Here is a 24,330-nt window from a genome sequence, read left to right on the forward strand (position 1 = left end):
ATAATAATTTAGTCATTAAACAAAGTCAAGGACCTTTAGTTCCTCCTCAAGGGCTATGGATAACGTTCTGAGCCATGTCCTGTGAGCAGTCTTGTAGATACTGAAACTCCCACCAGGTGGAAGGAGTTAACTAACGACACGATGACCAGGCTGTAGCCATGACATAAGCTGCCACAATTCGGAGAACTGGACTCAAGGAAATGGGAACTAACCGACCCTGGAACTGAAGATTAACTGTACTTAAAACAATCAAGCCGACGCTGATCAGACCACCGCATGACCAATTTCAAGATGACTGTCGGAGCTGACTGTGCTGTTTTACACGTAGCCCCTTCCCTCCGCCTGTACATCCCTGAAGCTCCCCCTTCAAAGCTCTTGCCCCCTGACCAGCAGGGGGAGTCGGCCTTTGGACATGAGTCTGCCTTCTCCCCTGGTTTCCAGCCTCCAAAATAAAGCAACCTTTCCTTTCTACCAACACTTGTCTCTCCAGTATTGGCTTGTGAGCAGTGCGCAGCCGGACCTGAGTCTAGTGACAGCTTCTGTGTCCTATGTTCTCACCTGGGCCCTTTCCTGGAAAGGTCCCCAGGGGACATAGCCTGTGGCGGCAGGACCCACCTTACTCTCCCTGTGTTAATTCCCTGAGGAGCTACTGCAAAAACCCACCCACCTCACTGAGCCATTCCCCACCTGGCTTCTCATGGTACGAAGCAGAGGAACAGAGATTCGAGAGGATGTCAGGTCCTGAGGGGAAAGAGTAGAAGAAGCTAACAGGACATTCCTCCAAGAGGACCTGAGGCCCACCGCCACGTCACCAAGTCACCAGCTGACTGATGGGCAGAGATCCAGGTCTAAGCAGCACCTGAGGGCTCAGAAGCAGGACCCTCAACGCGCCCTCCCCTTCACCACTTCCCTCCACCCTCCAGCAACCTCAGGACCACACCTGCAAGAGACCGGGGCCAAACCCCCGGCACACAACAGCGGGAGGCCCAGGGGCTGAGGACCTCCGAGCCACACGTCACATCAGATTTCTTTCAACACGAAACCAGTTCCCTCGAGGAAACATCCCAGCATCAAAGAGCGTGAAGTGGAGACAACTACTACAGCCTTAGAGAAAAAAAAACAGAATTAGAAACCTCTTCCAAGCAGAGTGACTCTCAACCTCTAGCACATCTGAGACCACCTGCAGAGCATCTTAAAAATGTACATCACTGGCACCAGCCCAGACACTCAGGATCAGAAACTCTGGGATGAGCTTGGGCATCGGTATTTTTTCAAAGCTCCAAGACAAAGGCTGAGGAACACTGGCTGAATCTGTGACTATTAGTGAGAAGCAAATCAAACTCGGAATCAGGTTTTCCCATCATGGGCAGCGTTTCTTCAAGGCTGGTGGGTGGAACACTGTTCTTAAAAAGTTAAGAATTGTCATGCTGGAAAAGGATTCTGGGGAGAAGAAAGCTGGGACCCACGAGGTTAAGCCAAATTTAAGTCTTCCCTTTAGAATTTCCACAACCTTTAACAGGCCCAGTTTCGTCCTACACTACAAGAGAGGAATACGCTATATGGTATTTTCCAAACTTATCTGATCAGAAAACTCTCCCTTCGAAAAACGTCTGGTAGCTCTAGTAATCTCTGGGAAACACTTTGGGTCTGACAAACTGTCCTCCGTTAATTGTCTCGAGAGGTTTCCTGAAAGAACAGTACAGTGAAAAGGCTGGAACGCAAGGAGGGGCAATGACGACTCCACTCGGAGATTAGTCGAGAATCCGGTGACGAGGACCTCATTTCCCATGTCTCCCCGCCTGGGATGCTGCTCTACACAGCCCAACACTCTTCTAACTTGGTCCCAATAGAAACACACATAGGTAATAATGACTCCCAAGCAGTGAATGAAAGTGAGCCTCTGCACACAGCACCGAATTTCTTGGAATAAAGTTGCCAGGTATATCCACGTTCTCAATGATACTGCAAACTTGTATGGACCTCCTTCCAAAAAGATGATGCTGTACAAGCCCTGTAAGCTGTTATTCTAGGAGCTAGTGCCAAGGGCATAAACACCCCTGCATCACAAGAAGGATCCTTAAAAGGGAGGTACCGTCCAACCTCAGGTCACATAGGGGCACAGCTTTCCTCTGTTTCCCCTCTTGGGGGCGGTCAGAATTTTAAACTCAACATAAGCAACAGACGCCGGCTATGATCGGATCACACTTGCACTTCCTTTGTGGACAGCACTGCAAATACGCAACAGAATAAAGTCACAGGCAGGGTATTCAGTTGGTGATGACAAAAATACTAATGTCATAATACTACCTTCAATATCACATCCTAGCCAGTGAGAACTCAGCAGAGACATTATTATTATTTCTGCAGATTATTATTTGATTGTGAGTAACATGAAATAAAGTTCATCTAAGCAAACTTAAAAGAACCCAGTAACTTATATCCTACCAGAGTACTGACTACCTAAGTATAGTATTACCCACAAACTTTACCTATAAGTTAGAGCGTGCCCTTGCTCCCAATCCACACATCTCTGGAGTGTCTCCTCTTCGCCAGGCAGTATCCTAGGAGGTGGAAATGCAGCAGTGAACGAGACAAAAATCCCCGCCCTCCTGAAGCTTTTATTCTAGATCCAGGAATCCAAATATTTAGCAAGTTAACTGGATTTTTGTCATTTCCATTTTCTTCTAAGGTTTCTTCACTATTAAACTCCTATCTCACGTGCACCCCAATGTTCACACCAGCACTAAGACATGGAAGCAAACTAAATGTCCATTGACTGATGAATGGATAAAGAAGATGTGGTACATATCTACAATGGAATACTACTCAGTCATAAAAAAGAATGAAATAATGCCATTTGCCATTATTTGAAATAATGCCATGGATGGACCTAGAGATTATCCTACTAAGTGAAGTAAGGCAGACTGAGAAAGACAAATACCACATGATATCACTTATACGTGGAATCTAAAAAACAATACAAATGAACTTATTTACAAAACAGAAACAGACTCACAGACATAGAAAACTAACTTATGGTTATCAAAGGGGAAAGGAGACGGGGACAAATTAGGAGGCTGGGATTAACATATACACACTACTATGTATAAAATAATCAACAAGGACCTACTGTATAGCGCAGGGTACTATATTCAATATCTTGTCATAACCTATAATGAAATATAATCTGCAAAAAAAAATCACTTTGCTGTTTATCTGAAACTAGCACAACACTGCAGATAAAAACCATAGTTCAATAAAAGAAAAAAAAAAACTCCCATCTCTCTTTGATCACAAAAATCTTGGATTATCAGAGCTGAAGGAAATGACCGGGGCCGCTCTGTCCCTGGCATGGACTCCAGGCAGGCGGGCAGGGGACCAGATCCTGGCTGTACTTGTACCTGTGACCTCAGATGACCCCTTTCCTGCTCTGAGCCTCAGTTTCCTCATCTGTTAAACAAGGACTGGGTTCGAGTTTGACTCAAGCACGGTAGTGGACTGTGTTCGGAAATGTTGGAGGGGGCAGATTCTGGCTGACACAACAGCTGAGTGGGCCCAGGAACGTCGAACACCCTGCAGGTCCCCAGACAAGCCTCGCCCGGGCCACGGAGCTTGTGAGCACAGAGCTGGCACAGGGCTGAGATCGCTACACGTAGCTGGGGGCTCCTTCTGGACACCGGGCCGTTCCTCTCTTTAAGGACAGTCTCGGCCTTTGATAGGGAGGCCGCCTGCCATGCTCCTCTACTCTGAAGTCCTCACACTGGGTAGAGCAGGTGCCCCTCGTCACTGTTCTAAAGCTACCCTGATTTTCAAAATATCCGCCTTCCTCTCACAAAATCCTTTTCGTAGCTGAAGCTCAAATATATAAAATTGCAATTATTATGTCAACTAGATCTAATTTCTACTAGGAGCTAGCTAATCCGCATCTTGTTACCAAAGATATAAACCTTATGACAACTTTGGTTTTGAGATGATTTTCAGCACTCTTCCAAAGCCTGAAGACAAGCTAATCATTAACCCATAGAAAATAAGCAGCTTGTGGGGAGAATAACATGTGAACCAAACCAAAAAGGTTAAGTAAGAAAATCTCATCAAATAAACAATGTAGTTAAACGGCTATCTGCTTATCCATGGTAAGCAGGGTATAAAGCAGTACTGACCAAAAAGCAGCGATCAGGCCTCCTACCTGAGCCATACCATAAATAAAAGAAGGAATTTTTCACCTTTTGCCAATGAGGTTGAAATGTCATCTCTGCCTCCTGGCTGTGTGCTGTGAGATTATAATCTTGTTCCTTACAGTTATTCAACCCCTAACTTGCCCTGGAGGCACATATTTGGGCGGCTAAAGGCTACGGAAGGATTATAAAGCATCCCCAGAAAGATTCTTATACTTAACTAGATGGTCCGCAACTGTGTCCCGAGGCACCCTGGGGCACCCAAGGGAGCTCAGAGCTGTGCTTCAGAATATTTTAAACTTTCAAGCAAAGCACTGGATACTAGACATCTGTTGGACATTATGCAAACTACTGGCTCCAGGTAATTCACACTTTCAACGTTAGACTGAGCTACATTCCTTTTGAAGATATCACATCTTTGTGAAACTACATTTTGAGCAGTTCCTGTGATGAAAAGCAATGGCTACATAAGATGAAGCGTCTAATCTGACCCCAAGGTTTGGGGAGCTGTGCAGCACCCTAGAGAGAGACACATCCCATTATTAAGTAACTGCGGTTAAGAATGAGATAAAGCAAGTATTTTTCTTTCAATTTATTGTATTATTTTTTCAAACAGCTACTAAGTTGTTAGGACATAAATACTCACAAGCTAATGAACGTTACTACTTAGTGGGGGAAAAAAAAATGTTAGCCATTTTCTTAGCCAAGGGGTGTTGGGAAAATGAATGGGACACTAGCGACGCTGTTAACTGAGACAGTTAAACCTCTGACCTAAACATCTCGGTCAATCTCCAAAACAGGGCAGGGAACAGGAAAGTTTCTTTTGCAAAGGGCAGATCTTTGGAAAAAGAGGTCCACTCCTGGGACCGTCAAGCGTCACGGTGACGGCATCACTGCTGTGGTCCCCGTGGGACGGCCAGGACCGCCAGGACCACCAGCTCCCCACGTTGTATGGCCACTGCCACCTTTGTTTCTGGGGTTCAAACACAGAAGGATAGAATGACTGAATATGTACAGTAAACACAGCCTGCAAGCTAAAGATGGATTTCCACACTGTCACTGCAATTTTTTATCATGAATTTAGGAGTGTGAGCTCTTCGAAATAATTCACCATAAGAGCATCTGTAAAAAATCAGTGACGGTTACTTCAGTTCCTTTTCAGGCCTCCTATTCATCAATCTCCAATCCATCCAACTGCTGCCATAAAATTAAGATCAGGCGGGAGCCTCGGCATAAGCCAAGCACCTGAATTGTACAAAGTAGGCTTTAGGACTGCTAACTTCATTACAGGCAAAGAGCTGACGGATAGGTATCAAAACAAAAGGGATAAAAGTAAGGTATTTCTCATTAGTTACAAGGAGAAAAACAGCAACCATATAGTGAAGAAATGAATCATCACCTTGCCTGGGTCATCAAAATTAGCATCACCAGTGAGGGGCAGATGGGGACCTGATAAGAACACATCCCTAGGCAGAATCCCTGCTAGGAATGCACAGCGTGAACCCAACCACGAGATCACTCATCTAACCCCAAATGAATATTCTCTAAAAGAAAAATGATTGTATTCTTCAAAAACATCGTTTCACACAAGAAAGACTATGAAAACGTTTCAGATTTAAGGAAGATACAGACATAACAGCTAAATGGAATGCCTGGTCCTAGTACTAGAGGGAAATGTTATAAAGGACATTATAAGTGAACTTAGAGAGTCAGAGTACAGACAGTCTGTTATCTAATAAGATAAACTGAAATAAATGTTAAAGTGACTGAATGATGCCTGCACCATTGTTATATTAGAAAACATGCTTATTCTTAGGAAATACACACTGAACTATTTAGGAATAAGGGCTATGATGTATGAACTTAAATGGTTCAGATAAAAACCTAATGTACAATAATCTTTATGTGTATATATACTAAATAGATAGAGAGAAGGAGAGAGAGGGGAAGAGAACGCACAAATGAAAAACAGTGCAAAATATTAACAATAGGTGGATCTTGGTAAAGGCCTTATATACTTTTGGTTCTGTTGTTTTTTTTTTAACATCTTTATTGGGGTATAATTGCTTTACGATGGTGTGTTAATTTCTGCATTATAACAAAGTGAATCAGCTATACATATACATATACCCCCACATCCCCTCCCTCTTGCGTCTCCCTCCCACCCTCCCTATCCCACCCCTCTAGGTGGTCACAAAGCACTGAGCTGATTTCCCTGTGCTATGCGGCTGCTTCCCACTAGCTATCTATTTTACATTTGGTAGTGTATATATGTCCATGCCACTCTCTCACTTCGTCCCAGCTTACCCTTCCCCCTCCCCATGTCCTCAAGTCCATTCTCTACGTCTGCACCTTTATTCCTGTCCTGCCCCTAGGTTCTTCAGAACCTTTTTTTTTTTTTTTTAGATTCCATATATGTGTGTTAGCATACGGTATTTGTTTCTCTCTTTCTGACTTACTTCACTCTGTATGACAGACTCTAGGTCCATCCACCTCACTACAAATAACTCAATTTCATTTCTTTTTATGGCTGAGTAATATTCCATTGTATATATGTGCCACATCTTCTTTATCCATTCATCTGTCGATGGACACTACATGAAAGGATGCTCAACATCACTAATCATTAGAGAAATCAAAACTACAATGAGGTATCACCTCACACCAGTCAGAATGACCATCGTCAAAAAATCTACAAATAATAAATGCTGGAGAGGGTGTGGAGAAAAGGGAACCCTCTTGCACTGTTGGTGGGAATGTAAATTGATACAGCCACTATGGAGGACAGTATGGAGGTTCCTTAAAAAACTAAAAGTAGAACTACCATATGACCCAGCAATGCCACTACTGGGCATATACCCTGAGAAAACCATAATTCAAAAAGAGTCATGTACCACAATGTTCATGGTTCTATCCTTATGTTTACAACTTTTCGATAATTTGAAATTATTTCCAAATAACGTATTTTCAAACAGTAAAGTGCTGAACCACATTTGGGCACAAGAAAACAACTGCTTAAGTAACTAAACATGACACATGCACCACAGCTAAAGAATGCGCATATCAGAAGTGTGTGGTCTTGGTGGCTGGACGTTCACCATAACCCAAGTATGATGACAGCAGAGCACGTCGAAAGAGGCTCTCCAGTCATCAGCCTGTTGGAGGCTCTGGAGTGAGGTGCAGGGACAGTGAAAAAAACTGGAGACGGCCAGCCTGGAGCAAAGGTCACGCCTCCTTCGGGGGGCCCTGGTTGAGAGGTTCTCCACGAGGAGGTGAAGTCGGCATTATTCTGAGGCTCCTGCGGGCAGAGCCAGAACACCCGAGCTCCCCAAAGATTCCGATTCCAAGTGAAGCTTGGGATTCTGGGTGGGTCCCCAGCATCCCAGATGACTCAGTGCAGTGGCTCAAGGACCCCGCCATGGGCTCCTGGAGGGCAAGGACCGTCCATCCCACCAAATCTCCAGCGTCTAGCAGTGGAGGACTCATGGCCGACACCCAAGCCAATGTTTGCTTAATTAATTAATTAACCAACAAACAAGTGAATTCTTTCAATTATGGAAGCTGGGAAAGGAAAAGGGAGGAAGCAGGGACCAGAGATTTTTTTTTTCCATTTTAGAATAATGCAAACATTTACATCCTGTTAGTTAATATTGATAATTTCTTGCATCCCTACTATGTGCCAGGAAATTCTCAATCCTCACAACAACTCCAAAAGGTACCATTCGTTTCATTTTCTGGAAGAGGAGAAGGGCAGAGGGGTTCCGTAAGCTGTCCAGCTCACAGGATTAATAAGGGATGGAGCTGAGGCTCCAATCCTGGTTCTAGGGTCCTTGTCAAGCCAACTGCCTTGCCTCTAGAAACAGGGAAACGTAGACCTCAACGCCAATCGACCGAACAACCAGAAGGGCCAGGGTGAGAGCCACCTGTGCCCTGAGTTGAAGAAGAAGAAATTCAGAAGAAAGGGGATGCCTAGATACACCTTTAGTCTGCTTCTAACGGGAAGAAATGCACGTTAGGACAAAGACATCTTAGGGAGACATGCAGCCGGCAAGTCGCCAGGCTGGTGGCCATGTACTTATGTTCCCCAAACCAAAGTAAAACACCTGGAAACAGGATTGAGAGGGGCAGTGGGTAGGGTAAACAAGAAGTTATTTTTCTGATGCACTTTTGACTCTTTAAGTTAATTATCTTCTTTCATTCATATCCTCCTTTGTCTTAAGTTTCTCCCATGATTTTACTCAGGAAGAATGAGAGCCCTTCTTAGAGGGGAAGGCACAGAGCAGGAGAAGAGGGGAGAAGAAAGACGCTGGTTTGAATCCCTCGACAGCTCGGGTGCTCTGCATCCACGCATCCACGCATCCACCCTCCTTGTCAGAAGAGCAGGCGGGCCCGCTCCCGGCCAGCTCACACTCACCCCCTAACCTAACCGCTCATGCCGCTGAGCATGTGCTCTATGCCAGGCACCAAAGGTGTCAAGTGGTCCCGATGGGGTTCAGGACCCTCCAGACATCTCAGGTTAGTTAACAGGAAAGAGAGGCAAGAAAATCAAATGGAATAACACCATTTAGTAAGTGCCAAAAATCGGGAGGTTAACCCGCAAGTCAGCCCAGGGGGAGAGGCCTGGAGGAAGGGACCGCCTGAGCCAAGTCATGGAGAACGAGTAGGGACCGGCCCGGCCAGTGAGCCCGGAAGGGCGTCCCGGGGAGAGGACCCAGCAAAGGCCCCAGGTCAAGCCAGAGAGCCCTCAGGGTTGGCGCACCAGAGCGCAGGCCACCTGGAGGTGCTGGGAGGCCACTGGGAGATTCTGAACAGGAGCACCGTGAGCAAAGATGATGTACCTCAGAAGGGCCGCTGTGGCCGTGGGGGGCGGGTGGGGGTGAAGGTGAAGGGGCGAGGTAAGGACAGCCTGGGGAGTCCAAGTGCAGACTGACACACGAGGAAGAGGGGTAGGTGGGATGCAGGCACCCCGCGACGAATCGCATGAGCACCCTGAGTGACAGTAAGGAAGTCAGGATGCCTTGGGGGGCTCTGGCTGGTGACTGAGGGGGAGCCCGAGGGGACATAACGAGTGCAGGGTGCTGGCGGGACACGTGGCAGAGATGGCCAAGAGTCCGCGGTGCCAGACGGCAGTGTGACCTGGGGACACAAATGTGAAGTCAGCAGAAGTTCACCATTTAGCGCAGAGGAAACCGTGTGGATAATACAGAACGAGAGGGCAGAGAGGATGGAACGCTGGGAACAAGAGACGGGAAAGGGGGCCAGAGGGATCAGCCACAGAAAGAGGGAGAAAACCAGGGAGGGTTCATTGTCACCGTACATAAGCCAAGGGAGCGAGAGTTTGGAGGGCAGTGGTCAGAGTGTCGGATGCTGGAGAGACACGTGTCGGGTCACACGCATCTCCATAATCTGACTTCCTAGGTACTAAACTAAGAGTTAAGATGCCTTATCAAACTACAGTGAGAGGAGCGACAACGCTGAGACTGAAACTCACAACCGGAAATTCATCCCAACATTTGTTTGTGAATATGAACAAACACGCTAGAGGCTGCGAATGTAGAGACGGTGCTCCCTTTGAGGATAATGGCAGCCAAAGGACAGACATCTAGCAGGTAAACAATTGTAGGCAATGGAGAAATAAGGTGGGAGGTGGCAGTGGGGCACAGAGGCCCAGCCCCAGGCCAGGCAAAGTCTCGGGAAAGGCTTTCCAGGGCTGAGTCCAGAGAAGGAACGCAGTCTGGAGGGCAGAGGACAGAGGAGGCAGGGAGGGGAGGGGCTGCCAGGACAAGACGCGGGCGTTAAGAGGCTGAAGCAAGAAACCAACGGGATGGAAGCGGTGTCTCAACGAGCAGAGCCCCGGAACAGGGCAGAAAAGGCAAAAGCCAGGCCTAATGAAGTGTCGATCAACAGGGAGAGATGGCGGCCCACTGGCAGGCGTGCACCAGTGGACACCCACGCTGGTGCCAGCGTGACCCTCCTGGTGTGGCCCGGAGAAGCCTCATCTGCAGAAAGCAAACTGTGCTCACGAGGATAAATTAAAATTGCAGCAGCAAACGCTGACACTCATGAAAAGCCTACAGACTTTACGTCTCATTCCATTAAATGGAAAGATTTTGAGAGTCTAAAACAGGTCCCAAAGAAGGCTGCTTTATAAAACACAAACTGTTCTACTGAATTCTCTAGTTTTGCAAAAATGCGCAACTTGCCAAGTGTCTCCATTATAGCTTTATATTAGTATTTACTTATAATACCTGCTTCGTTTCAACATAAAATGGAATCAGCTACCATTTTACGTGAGCTGGTAGACGCACGTCACGGGCTTGTAGAACTGCAGAGGACGACAGGGTTATCCGTCCACAGATAGAGTTTGTACCCCTCAGACGCCAGGTGAGGAACTAAGCGGACTACAGAGGTGAGAACAGACGGGTCTGCAGCCTGCTCAGGGGGGCAGGGGCAGGGGCGGGGCGCCCGGGAGGCCGTCGTGGAACAGTGATGACGGGGCAGTGACGGGCACCAGTCCGGGAGGGTGTGAGGGTCAGGGGCCGGTGGCTCCTGCAGGGCCGGGTCCCCGCTTATTCCCTTTCCCACGCACCCGCTCACCCATCCATTGCTTCCTTCGGTGCCTCCAGGTGCCAGGCCCTGCTTCTGAGTGCTGGAAACCCCACAGGCGGGTTGCTGCTGAAGGACCAGTCAACGTCCCCTGGGGGGTGGCAAGGAAGGAAGAGCTGCTGGTGGGAAGGAGAGTGTGGAGACACGGGGCGCGGAGTGGGGCACAAACATGGAGGGCAGCGCTTCACTGAGAAGGACCGGCAGCAGCACAGGCTCCAGGGGGAACGCGGGGGACACGAGGAGACCCCCCGGCAAGCCTGGCAAGGCCTCGTGCTGCTGAGCATCTGCATCAGTCACCTCTCCCGGCTGGGACTCCATGAGCACCGTGCACGGGGGTGGCATACCTGCCGACCAACACCCCAGACACTCTTTCCCCAGTTGACACCGCTGTTCCCCGCAGGTCTGGTGAAGCTCCGCTACCGAGGGACGTTCAAGTCCCTGCGTCTATAAAGGACTCAGTCTATAAGGAGCAGTTCCTGGAAAACCGAAGGCTTTCCCAAGTTCGTACTGCCCCGCTGGAGCCTGACTCCCTGGCAATATCCAGTCTCTGCAGCGGGATGCACAGCCCACAGGCCGCCGCCAAAACCCAGCTCCGCCGCCCTCATCGCTGCGTCCTGGAGGATAAATATCTTAATCGGCTTCTGATTACTCCTCTCTTTTGTACAGTTGACTTTGGCTCTTTTCTACTATTACCTCAAGGCTTTAATATCATGGAGTTCTAATGAACTGCTCTCTTCTACATCACCCAAGTAATTCTCAAAAACATTAAACATCGCAAGACCTCAGATTAGAAGAATTCCATTATGACCCTTAAGCTGGCCTTGAGTCACTTAGGCCTCTTAGCCACTCGACTTTCCACTCAGAAAAGAACTTGTGAAGAATTATTCTTTAGTTATTTTTGTTTGATTATTAACTTTGGCCAAGGTTGGTTTTATTTTTCGTTACTGGTGACTCAGATGCAGTGCCTTTAACTCCTCATTCTCTACTGTTTGAGTACAAAGTGGTTCATTAACCCAAAATCACATCCTGTGTTTTGACTTTCACTCTTTTATCTTAATCAGTGTAACAAAAGTAAAAACAAAAAACACAAAATCATGAACAAAACCTCTATAGAAGTTTGTTAAATGAAGGAGAAGGATGAAGCCTTTGAAGATATGCAAAGGCTGAGCACAGCTTACCTATTTTCATTTTTATGGCTCCAGAATCATGTCCAGAGAAAACTAAAAAAGGGCTTTTGCTCTGCTGAAGGTAAGAACCACATATACGACTTCCCATCTCATGCTGTTCCATTTCAACTAATGATGTCCCTGAGGTTCTTGTTTTTTTCAAAGTTTAGTATTGCCAGATGTAATAAAATAACTTATTGCCGAGAAATTCAAAATTACTGGTTACAACAGCTGAACTAAAACAACGTTCCCGAGATTTACATGCGTCCCCAGTCTGAAAGCAACCGTACAATCCATCAGGGTACTATTATTCTCCAAGAATTCTAGAAAGTATTCCCCTAAGATGTTATAAGTTAGAAAGGAAGATAATCCTTCAATTTCCTAAACATCTTATTTAAATAATTATTTTGTACCATGGTGAAAATTACGATGCCCTTTTGATTATGAGTTAAATATTTGAGAAAGCTTAACATTTTGTCACAACTTCCAAAAGGAGAACAAATGTTCCTATTTAAGTGAACTTTTTTTAAAAAGAATTATGCAGTTCTTCTAACTGTTTACATTACTGGTTTCAGGCATTTGCCACTCTGAGAAGAGACAAATTCTGAGGAAGTTGGCAAAGTTAAATGTCGATTACAGGCTTTACAAGTGAAGAAAAGGCTTTTCCAAAGCAGCCAAGTAATTGTATTACGTTGAAAAAGTACTCATATCTTAAAATAGTAATTTGTTATTAATGGAAAGTAAAATGAAATTTAGCACATTTCAAACACAGCCACAATACTGAATAAACTCAAATCATACAGAGGTTCATTTCTTAAGCAATTCATGATTAACAGACTCACTTACCTGGAAGTACAGGAAAAGAAGGTTATGATGAAACTACATCATTTTTTCACTGGGTAATAATATCTTGACTTCTCTCCTTGAAATGGAAAGGAATCTAAAATACAAAAAATAAAATAAAATAAAAATAGGAGTCGCCCTTGTGAATTTCCATGTCTTAAATTACGAAATTTTAAATCATTTAGGAGATAAAATACAATTCATCCAAAGTCCTGCCCCAAAAAGCAGGATGGTATTTTCCCCTTTCTATCTTAATGGGTAAAATGCAAAATATTTGTTAAAACACACACACACACACACACACACACACACACACACACAGAGAGATAATCAAGGTTTAAAACAAATGCTGAGAGCCATGTAGAAGTGTGTGTAAAAGCAAAGCAGAGTCACATGCTCGGAAAAGACCCCAAAAAGCAAACCTCGCACCGAAGCAGGGTGCCCGCCGCCCGCTGGGCCCTGGGCGCTGCGTCCGCACGGAAGCCGCAGCTCAGGTGGGGTCAGGAGACCGCGCACGGCGCCGGCACTTTTTTTTTTTTTAATGGTCGTAGGGACTGAAATGTTACGAAACAGCAAATCCCCGGGAAGTTGGAGAGCCCAGCTCCCCGGGACGCGCGCCCCCGCGGACGCCCCCGCGCACCGACCCCGGGGGCGCGCACCGCCCTGGGTACCTGCCCCGCCCCGGCCCCGCGCCCCGCGCCCCGCGCCCCCGCGCCCCGCCTTGCAGGAACCCACCGAGCCGCCCCTGGGTCCACGGAGATCAACGCGGATGGGGAAGAGGTACGAGCAAAACACCCGGGAAGCGAAGGCAAGGAAAATACTCTGGAGAGGATTGAGCCTCCCTGTTAAGTAGATGTTAATAATGCTACCTTCAACTCATTCACGCAGAGTCGTCTTTCCCGAGTTTGTGATTTCATCTCATTTGTCTTTATAATTCAAGTCATAGCAAAAAATAAAAAATACTATATGGTTCCCTTTTCACACGCAGGAATTAAAAAAGGCCCAGGGTGGTTATACGAGGACAAAGAAAAGACTGATAAGCTGCTCAGGTCTGCGACCACTCACTAGTCCCGGCGGCGCTGGCCTCCTGGTGCTAGAGCGGGGCTGTCACATGTTTGTTCCTCCCTCCCGTTAAGTTTGAAGGTTCTCTCTGCGGCATTGGCACTAAGTCAGTACAAGTGTGAGGTGCGTCGCTGTAGAAGTTGGGAGGCCATCCGTGTGCACACACTCTCACCACTTTCCTGCGGGTGGGCCAGCCGGGGCCCCGCGGCAATGCCTCTCCTAAAAGCCACTTCCGTCCCTGCCTGGCGAATTAATCTATGTCGAAATGGAACTGCAGTTGGCAGAACGGCAGCAATGCCAAGATCGAATAATCACTTGGACCCGAATCTGAGTTGTTTCCTTCCTTGACAACAAATAATGTTACCCTCCAGAGTCTGCGGGCCAGGAGTTGAAATGAGTTCATAATTTGGCTTCCAGGCTCTCTTCTCATTCTCAACCACTTAAATGTCCTTTTCTGCCTCTTAGCATGCAGGGGGCAGCTTTGGAGGCTGAATCACTGACGTGGTCTTTATTGATATCCGTAATGAATATTCTTTGCCAAATAAATAAAAAGAGGAAAAGCCCACATCATTCAAAACCACATTTGTTTTAACAGTGAAACTAAATAGACTGTCGGCTCATACTACCACATGATCATTAATAATCTAATTTGTTCTTCTCACTCCAGCAACTTGAAGAGAAACGCTCAGTGTTTTCATCTACACACAGAGGCCCCATTCATCCGGCCCCTCAGTGCCTGGTTCTGGCGATGCCAAACTGCAGGTTAAGAGCCACAGGACAACCCAGCGCCTCCTCTTTTCCTAGTAAAGAACTCATTAACACTCAGATCCTTGGCTCTGGGAAGTACATTGTCTCCTTAGCAGTTCCAAACATCATGTGCCCTGAGAAGGTAGTCATCTCTAGCTGGTGATGGAAAAGGAAAGAGACAGGAAGGCAGAACCACAGGCAAGACTCCCTAGAGATCAGGGTGGGACGGGAATTAGCATCATGGAAAATTACTGGAGGTGAACCACAAGTATGCAAAGGACAGGTGGGTGTGTCCAGCTAACACCCTGTTAGGAGGAAGGGAAGTGTCATCGCCCACACGCCCACCACACGCCGCACACTGAGCGAGCGGCTCTGCGTGTGAGCTCCTCCCATCCCCACAGCGACGCCATGGATGTCTGCATTAACATCCCCATTTCACAGATGGGGAAAACGAGGCTCAAAGGTGTTAAGAAACCTCTCCGACTGGTACGTGGTAAAGCCAGGATTTTCCTGACTTCAAAACCGAAGCTCGAAAAAGAGAAAGAAACGCAAGCCTTTACTTCTTCTAGGATGCAACATGGCCTTGTCTGCAAGCGCTAGTCCTCACGGGTGGTTCTCCAACAGGTGGGTGGCTGCCGCCAGTGGTAACCTGGCAGATATGCTGCCAGCATCCAAAGGCTGCCAGTGAGGTATTGGGAACAAAGACCCTCCCCAGACTCCTGAATCCCTCATCCTTCATAAGAAATCACAGTGACAGAACCACTCTTGGACAAGCCTTCCTGAGTATTAAAGAAATAGACAATAACAATGTGCTAAAAATAAAAGCTAAATCCAGGGAAGCAACTGCAGGCACAGAGTAGAGACAGTACCTTGCTTTGTCCAATTCAGAAAATAGTTCTCGTCGACATCCCTCAGGCTAAATCCAGGTCTGAGGGCTCCTCTCCTGTCATCTGATGCCCTGCTGTTCTCAATAGTTTGGCCTAGAGAGTGAGGATTACAGAGGGGCTTCTGTGGATTACAGAGGGGCTTCTGTGGCTTCCCGAGTTCTAGTTATGGTAAAGAGTGAGCAGGAGAAGGCAGGATGTGCCTGAGAGTGGCTGGGAGAGCGTCCATGGGAAAATCACACACTCGGTTTTGGAAATCTCCCAGTTGGGATTCTAAAGGTTGGGAAGCCTGCCTCACCCCACGGCCACAGTAATAGAGTTTGACATCCGTCAATTAGCAGCATTCCATAAATAAGTCAGCTTTTAATCATGCCAAAGAAGCCCGCCAAAAATCAACTATGGAAAAGAGCAGTTGAAAATGAGCACACTGAGATCAATACTATTTTAACAATCTAGGAAGCCGTGCTATTCAACATACAATGAATAAGCGAAAGTCAACAGCACTAGCAAAGAACTTCAAAGGCACAATTGGTCCAATGGTGTGACTATAGCCATCTGTGTAGGTTAAGTTCCAAGGCTTCCTTATATTCATAAATGTAAATCTAAATCTTTAATCCATCTAAACCACATCTGTGTCGGACACATTGATTCCTGAAATGTGAAAAGTAAGACGGGAAGACGAAAAAACCCTTTCATCATCAGTGTGCCTAAAATAACAAACAAAAGCACCGAAAGACTAGAAACGTGTCAGCCAACTCAGGCTGCCTGGTGGGATTTTCTTTGTGCAAATGTGGATAGTAATATACATGTTTTAAAATCTTGATGGTAGTGTTTTCATTTGTATAAATCAATGGAGTCCCCTGGGTAGCAGCACTGGGAGACATAGCAGGCTTAGGGTCGGGAACTGCGCAGCCAACTTCTAAAATTATCTTTCTCAAGAGTATGTTTCAGAAAAGAAAGTGCCCTTGCATGCTACATGTTACAAGTGGCATGTGATTATAGGCTTGACGAGATTCCTTCCACATTAAATAATTTTACTGAAAACAATATGTTTTAGGACTCAACTGACTTTAAAAGTCATGAGTTCTTCCCCCCAAATGTTGTCTTCTATTCTTCTGTGAAATGAAAAACAGGGTCTCTGTGTTCTGGTCTTGTGTGTACAGACGCGGACTGAATGAGAAGTTGCCCCTTTCTTATTCCTAATCCTGCCCGTGAAGTCGGCCACCCTCACTTTCTTCACTTCAGTTTCTCACTCTGATAAGTGAGGATAAGCACAGATACTATGACCAGAACTACCAAGATGATGAACAGAATTATGATGCTAAATTATTTGAAGTCTCTTTCAAAATGCATGGGTCTAATATTACCTTAAAGGTATCAAGTAGATTTCCTTATGCTCCAAGGATTTACCAAGTGCCTCCTACCCTAGGCCGTGGGGTCCTTGTGAGGCCCCTGTGTGAGCCGTCTCCACACAATCAACATGTAAACCACCAATACGAGAGAGAATGAAATGACTCACATGCTAAATAGAGACGCAAATAATATGCCGTTAGAGCATCAGAAAAAATGGGCTAGGACTGGAGAGAATGGGGGTTACGTCTAATCGCTCGGAAAGAAACTAAAGCGCTCTGTTTGCCGTTGATTTTAAGACCAATAACACAATCTTTCTCCTAAATCAGCTGGGATACAGGCAGATAGTTGATGCTCCTTCATAAAAGAGAGCTCTTTCGCAGCACAGTCTGCAGTTACACTCAACGCCCTCTCCCAGGAAACTCCTCCAAGGCCAGCCCTGCCCCTATGAGATGCTGCAGCTGCCGGCACATGCTAGACAACATCACAGATGCTAATGAGGGAGACCTGCTGCACTTAAACCCTGAGCAGAGCAAGAGATTCAGGTTTTCATCTGTTACGGACTGAATATTTCTGCCCCCCCAAACTTCATATTTGAAATTTTAATCCCAGTATGTTAGTATTTGGATGTGGGGTCTTTGGGAGGTAATTAGGTCATGAGGGTGCAGCCCTCTTGAGTGGGATTAGTGCCCTCATGAGACACCGCGAGAGAGCTAGCCTGCTCTTTTTTTGCCACGTGAGGACACAGTGAGAAGTCAGCTGTCCGCAGCCTGGAAGAGGGCCCTCACCAGAACCAGACCATGCTGACACCGTGATCTTGGACTTCCAGTCTCCAGAACTGTGAGGAACAAGTGGCTGTTGCTGATAAGACTCCCAGCCTGTGGTGTTTTGTTACAGTGGCCTGAGCTAAACCATCATCTTAAATCTGTTGCTGTGAGATTGCATACAAGTCCATAACTTCTTAGCCTGTGTTTCCAGATCTGTAAATAAGGGGTTGGACCAGGCCATGGTTCTCAGTGAAGGAGGATGGTCTTTATCAGCTGGCTCCCCTCCCCACTAGGATTCCATCTGTGGAAAAGATACATTGCAGAGAGGAACAAGCAACACAGACAGAGGAAGATGAGGCAGGACAGCATCTAGACTTCGATGTGAAGGGGAGGGAAGGGAACTTTAAAAAGCACAAGCTCTTGCAAGACTTAAAGTTGTGGCCTTCCTGAATATAAAGATTCTACCAGACTAGTTGATAATGGGTAATTTGACGATCAAAATCATGGGTTTGTCCATTAACCAAATGTCACATCTCACATAATTAATAGAGCCAGAAGCACAACCCCCCATTCACCAAAGTACGCCCACCCCCCAAAGACAGAATGCTCAGGAAGAAGAGCCCGTCAGGTTGAGGTGCCCCAGGGAACAGGGACCCTTACACGGAGCAGCTCAGAGAGAACGAATCACACATTCCAGCACCATACACACCAACAAACCAGCCCCAACACAACAGAAGCAGCAACACAGAGAGGGCGTGAGTGTGTGGTTCAGAAATCCCAGATCTAGTCCCAGTTCTGCCATTAAGTTATTGTGTGACCTTGGGCTGGTCACCAGCAAAATAAAAGTCTGGAACAGATCATCTCCAAGTTAACCTTCCAGCACAGAAAGTAACTGACTTACTTTTTACCGTGTTACATAAAAATTTATCTGCTCCTAGAATCCTTTCGGCATCTTTAAGGTCAGTATATACAACTCCATTTATGGGCTCAGTTTTTAAATTAGTGCATTCCCAAGCTTCCTAGGACAACCGCCCAGAACACAAGTCTAAGGTGCAGGATGGGTGAACTTTCTTTTCTCTGGCTTTCTTTATGATTCCCTATGGCTAAACTCTGCCCTCGCCACTGCCAAGTCTCTGCACTTCTGGCACTGAGGTTTGATCTATAGTATTCATAGGGCTCGTAACACTGTGATAGATGAAGAAATTAAACCTTTTGCCAAACTTGAACGGGCGTTTTGAATGGTAATTTTTATCTTCTCCCTTCCCAGATGCAGAAATGTCAACAGTTGAGAGATACTATGATGTTGGTAAAAAGTCATTACAAAAATGGACTTGCTGCCCAAATGATCTCTTATTATCTTGCAAATGTATTACTTTTGCTGTATCAATTTTTTTTAGTTTATTTCATGTTATGCTCCAGCTGCAAGGGAATTGAGAACATACTGTCCACATTTTCAAAAAAAGACTATAACATTAACAGAATAAATATTTCACCATAAAAATGAAAACTATGTGTAAATATTCATATAATTGAATTTATTCAATCAATTTATTGAGTCAAGCCAATGGAAGGATGCTTTTTTTGTAGTGAGAGCCAACAAGACAGGAGAAAATGTTCATCTCAGTGTTCAAATAAATAAATAGTAATATTGCTTATGGATATCAATTTTTTAAAATATGCATACAGAATATAATGGGTGTTGCTCTCAGGGAACGTACAATTCCTATATACTATTTACTAAGTATACTGGATAACAACAAAATGAAAACTAAGAAAGAGAAACACAGATATTTAATCAAGGAATATTTAAAAATCATTAAAATATGTTTTCATTCCATACCATGGCCAGTTAAGCAAGACAGGGGTAAAGAGTAAACAAAGAAAATATTATTGGAGTAATCAGCAGTAACAAGGAATGAACTATTGGTACACATATGAACAGGATGATAATGATGCTGAGTAAAAGAAGCCAAACAAATAGTAAACATACTGCATGATTGCATAATATAAAATTCTAGCAGATCAGCATTTGCCTGGGGATGGGTGTGGAGGGTTGGGAGGGGCCAGGAGGGAGCAGGAGGGGTAGGATGGTGGGATTACCAAGGGGCAGAAGAAGACTTTCCTGATGATGTACATATGTTCATTATCTTGATTTGGGGGGTGGTTTCATGTGTATATCAAAACTAATCAAATTGTATACTTTAAATATGTGAGTTTATTATATATCAATTATACCTCAATAAAGCTATAAAAATTATTGAGTAGAGAGACAAAAATAGGGAAAACATTTTAAAGATTAGGAGTAGTTATATTTTGAGGCAATTAAGATACGTGGTTGGATGAAAAGCTACAGAAAAAATTAGGCTACACTAGACCCATAAAAGACTACCAAAGAAAGATTTCTGATTGTTGCTATATTATATAGAGAGAATTTTTTTATTTCCTTAGGATTTTTCACAGAAATAGTTCTAACTATCCTCAGAGCCTCAATAACAATGGCTATCATTGAGCCATTTTATCCTCACCTAAGGAACCTAAGAGTTGGGTACTACCTACTGTGATGAGCCTCAATAACAATGGCTAACATTGAGCCATTTTATCCTCACCTAAGGAACCTAAGAGTTGGGTACTACCTACTATGATGAGGATACCAAAGTTCAGAGAAGCTCACGTCCTTCACCAGCCCAGTGGTGGAGCTGGGATGTGAACCCAGGTTGAGCTCCTGAAATTAAACTTCTCTCCCTCTGCTAGACAAACAGGATCCTGGACCAGTGCTGTGGGTCACAATTTGCTGATTCACACCTCTGATGGCTTAAAGAAACTCTGTGCATTAAACGGCTACATTTCTAAGTCTGAAGTCTAATCGTGGTAGCACAGAAAAGGTCAGTAATGAAGCGGTGGTGGAAGGCAGGGGAACTACAGCAGGGGGAGCAGGAAAAATAATACCTGGAAATCAACAGATTTGGTTTTGGCCATGTCCTCAGGGATGACTATAAACTTGGGCAAGCCATTTCTCTTCCTGGAGTCTGTCTCCTCTTCAGTAAAATCAAGGGTTTGGACTAATCAATTTCTAAGACTCCTTCCAGGTTGGTGATTTTGCCAGTCCTCTTTGGGGTAATACACCTTGCATTTTGTAACTTGGGTCAAAACTTTTCCATGACACCAAACACATTTCCGGTACAAAGCTTCCTCCATCTCTTTGAGCACCCGCACCTAGCAAATCCCTTCACTATTTCCCAGAGGCATTCCCAAAGGCTGTTCCCAAAGGACAGCGCTAAGGGAAGGCCCAAGGAAAAGGAGGACGGTCCCTCAATCAGAGCCCACCATGTTCCCCTGTACACACTAACAATCTTTTTCACTTCAAAAAACACTAAAACATTGACTTGGGAGGTGTGGCCAAGATGGTGGCGTAGGAAGGCCCTGAGCTCACCTCCTCCCATGGACACACCAAAATTACAACTATTTACAGAGCAACTATTGATGAGAACAACCTAAAGACCAACAGAAAAGATCTTCCACTGCTAAAGATATAAAGAAGGAACCACAAGATGGGTGGGGGACAGAGACGTGGTGTAGTCAAGACCCATACCCCCAGGTGGGCCACCCACAAACTGCATGATAACCACAATCTCCCCAAGGAGTGAGGGGTCCGAGCCCCACATTGGGCTCCTCAGCCCAGGGGTCCTGCACTGGCAAGACGAGCTCCCAGAATGTCTGGCTTTGAAGGCCAGCAGGGCTTGTATATGGGAGAACATGAGGGCTGTGGGAAATAGAGTTCCACTCTTAAAGGGCACACAGAATCTCACATGCTCTGGGAAGCAGGGCAGAAGCAGTAATTTGAAAGAAGCCTGAGTGAGACCCTCTTGCTGATCTTGGAAAGTCTCTGAGAGAGGCAGGAGGCAACTGGGACCCCCCACCCCCACCCTGGGGACATAGACACCGGCGGCAGCCATTTTGAGGGCTCTTTCTGCCACCTGGGCACTGGTGCTGGCGAGCACCATTTTGGAGCCCTCCCTCTAGCCTATTACTGCCAGGGGCTTGCCTGCCCACCAGTGGGCTGGCACCACTTCCAGGCCCACCACCCAGGCCATGCAGCCAGGGAGACCTGGCCCCACACACCAGCGAGCAACCAGCCACTGCACGAGGCAGAGCCTGGCAGCCAACCAGGCCTGAGGTAGTCTTGCTCACCAGCCACACCCAGAGAAGTTGGCCTCACCACAACAGAAGGGCCCACACAGCGAACACAGGGGTACCCCAGAGCATATAGCTCTGGTGAGGGCACTGTGCTGCTGGGCCCCACAGGACATTTCCTACATAAGGCCACTTCTCCAACAGGGAAATGTGACCAACCTAAAATAATACATAGAAATAAATACAGAGAATTAGGGAAAATAAGGAAACAGAGGAATATGTTCCAAACAAAGGAACAAGACAAAACCTCAGAAAAAGAACTAAATGAAGTGGAGAGAAACAGTCCACCCAATAGAGTTCAAAGTAATGACCATAAAGATGCTCAATGAACTTGGGAAAAGAATGGATGAACCCAGTGAGAAACTTAACACAGTTAAAAAATATAAAGAAGAACCAAACAGAGACGATGAATAAAGTAACTGAAATTTAAAATACATTAGAAGGACTCAACAGTAGATTAGATGATACAAAGAAACAGATAAGTGATCTGGAAGACAAAGTAGTGGAAATCATCTAGCTGAACAGAAAAAATGAATTTTTAAAAATGAGGACAGTTTGGAATAAATTAGGAGTTCGGGATTAAAATATACACACTACTATATGTAAGATAGATAACCAATAAGGACCTACTGTATAGAACAGGGAACTATACTCAACATCTTATAATAACCTATAATGGAATAGGATGTAAAAAAAAGAATATATATATTTACATGTATATGAATAACTGAATCACTTTGCTGCACACCTGAAACTAACACAACATTGTAAATCAACAATATTTCAATAAAATAACTTTTAAAAAGAATCTAAATAAGTAAATAAATAAATAAGTATGAGGACAGTTTAAGAGACCTCTGAGACAACTCAAGCATTCTAACATTCACATTATACGGATCCCAGAAGAAGAGAGACCAAGGGACGGAGAATTTATTTGAAGAAATAATAGCTGAAAAATTCACTAACTGGGAAAGAAAACAGACATCCAGGTCCAGGAAGCACAGAGAGTCCCAAACAAGATGAACCCAAAGAGGTCCACACCAAGACATATTGTAATTAAAACAGCAAAAATTAAAGATAAAGAGAGAATCCTAAAAGCAGCAAAAGAAAAGCAACTCATTATATAGAAGGGAACTCCCCTAAGACTATCCTCTGACTTATTAGCAGAAACTTTGCAGGCCAGAAGGGAGAGGCACAATATATTCAAAATGATGACAAGAAAAAACAAACAACAACAAAAAACAAAAAAACCAAGAATAGTCTACCTGGCAAAGCTATCATTCAGTTTTGAGGGAGAGATAGAGAGTTTTATGTAAAAACAAAAGCTTAAAATATTCAGCACCACTAAACTGGCTTTACAGGAAATGCTAAACTTCTCTAAGTAGAAAAGAAAAGACCACAATTAGAAATTAAAAGAATGAAAAGATCACAATTAGACAAATGAAAATAGAAAACACAGCGATCCAAAATCAGTGGGATGCAGCAGTTCTGAAAGGGAATATGAGCCTACCTCAGGGAACAACAAAAAAATATCTCCAATACACAATTCTACCTTACACCTAGAGGAACTAGAAAAAGAAGAAAAAACAAAACCCAAGTTAGTAGAAGGAAAGAAATCATAAAGATCAGAGCAGAAATGAATGAAATAGAGACTAAAAAAAAAAACACAATAAAAAAGATCAATGAAATTAAGAGCTGGTTCCTTGAAAAGATAAACAAAATCGATAAGCCTTTAGCCAGATTCATCAAGAAAAATAGGGAGAGAGCCCAAATCAATAAAGACAAATGAAAAAGGAGAAATTACAACTGACACCACAGCAATACAAAGGATCATAAGAGACTACTACAACAACTATTCAGCAATAAAATGGACAACCTGGAAGAAATGCACAAATTCTTAGAAAGGTACACTCTCCCAAGACTGAATCAAAAAGAAATAGAAAACATGAACAGACCAATTACCAGTAAGGAAATTAAATTAGTAATTTAAAAGACTCCCAATAAGAAAAAGTTTGGGACCAGATGGGTTCACAGATGAATTCTACCTTCTCAAACTATTCCAAAAAAACTGAATAGAAAGAATGCTTCCGAACTCATTCTACCAGGCCTGTATCACCCTGATACCAAAACCAGACAACAAAAGAGAAAATTACAGGCCAATATCACTGATGAACACAGATGCAAAAATTCTCAACAAAATATTAGTAAATCAAATTCACAGTACATTAAAAGAATCATACACCATGATCAAGTAGAATTTATCTGAGGATACGAGAATGGTTGAATATCTGCAAATGTGATACACTACATTAACAAATTGAAGAATCAAAATCATATGATCATCTCAATAGATAAAGAAAAAACTTTTGACAAAATTCAAATCCATTTATGATAAAAATGCTCAACAAAGTGGGTATAGAGGGAACATAACTCAACACAAATAAAGGCCATATATAAGCCCACAGCTAGCATCATATGCAATGGTGAAAAGCTGAAAGCATTTCCTCTAAGATCAGGAACAAGGATGCCAATTTTATTC

General features: G+C 44.7%; 1 protein-coding gene across 11 annotated transcripts in view; it reads right to left on the reverse strand.

Annotated features, from left to right (window-relative positions):
• The window catches only part of CSGALNACT1 (chondroitin sulfate N-acetylgalactosaminyltransferase 1), a 321,372-nt gene that overhangs the window by 155,850 nt on the left and 141,192 nt on the right, over window positions 1–24,330 (reverse strand). For 3 of the 11 annotated variants that reach the window (XM_061177598.1, XM_061177601.1, XM_061177602.1), the window contains exon 2: window positions 12,794–12,887. The gene's annotated coding sequence lies outside the window, so the exon portion shown is untranslated. The other 8 variants (XM_061177605.1, XM_061177604.1, XM_061177599.1 and 5 more) reach the window with 8 other exon arrangements.

The sequence above is a fragment of the Eubalaena glacialis genome, chromosome 20 (genome assembly GCF_028564815.1).
Source record: "Eubalaena glacialis isolate mEubGla1 chromosome 20, mEubGla1.1.hap2.+ XY, whole genome shotgun sequence".
In the NCBI taxonomy this organism is placed as follows: domain Eukaryota; kingdom Metazoa; phylum Chordata; class Mammalia; order Artiodactyla; family Balaenidae; genus Eubalaena; species Eubalaena glacialis.